Raw genomic sequence first — 830 nt, 5'->3', positions numbered from 1 at the left:
TCGCCTGACGTTCGGAGCTGCTCGATTTTCGCGATCAATCTTGTCAGTTTTGCCTTAGTTGCCCCGCGGCGTCTTCGAAGCGTGCTGATATTTTCCGCCTTGTCGGCCTCCATTTTGTGGACTGTATTTTCACGTTACGTTTATTCACTTCGATGTGTTGTAATAGCTCTCGAGATCCGGCTCGAAGGACCAATGTTAGGCTTGATTTAGAATCACGTTAGTATTGCTAAAGTAATATTGCAAATTAATGTCACTGCAAAGTCTCTGCAACATTGCACTGCAATATACAATCTTGCAATGTTGTAGCAATGTTGTTGCAAGCTTCTGTGCTATATGGGCATTGCTGAGATTCGAGCCTGAGACCTCTCCCAGGTAGCAGACACGTCAAAATGACATCCAAATCTAAGTAAGTTCAAGATAAAAAATAACCAAGGAATGATATCCAAAAATATCGTGAGAATATCATCAAAATGATAGTCTAATGTCATAGATCGATGACGACATTTTAGACGACTTAAGGCTCCTGGGGAGTCGCATCATCCATCTCTTTTTAATGACGTCAGAAGCGAGAAAATGCATGCTAAAAATTCCTGCAAAATACGTCGAGATAAACAGATATATCCACAAAACGACATTTGCGATCGATTAAGTACATCTCTAAAATACTCCGTACACTTTCCTTTTGTTCTAAAAATCAATAGATAATCGGAAAATTAATATGACAAGATAATGAGGAAATTAGGTTAGAAAAGACGATTGCACGTCACATTTATTTTATAATTATCTGTTGATTGTTAGAACAAAAGGAAAGTGTACGGAGTATTTTAGAG

Source organism: Odontomachus brunneus, unplaced genomic scaffold (genome assembly GCF_010583005.1).
Source record: "Odontomachus brunneus isolate Ranch 3 - 2012 unplaced genomic scaffold, Obru_v1 Obru_scaffold_368, whole genome shotgun sequence".
Lineage (NCBI taxonomy): Eukaryota > Metazoa > Arthropoda > Insecta > Hymenoptera > Formicidae > Odontomachus > Odontomachus brunneus.
The sequence above is the reverse complement of the archived record's forward strand: the minus strand, read 5'-3'. Positions refer to the sequence as shown.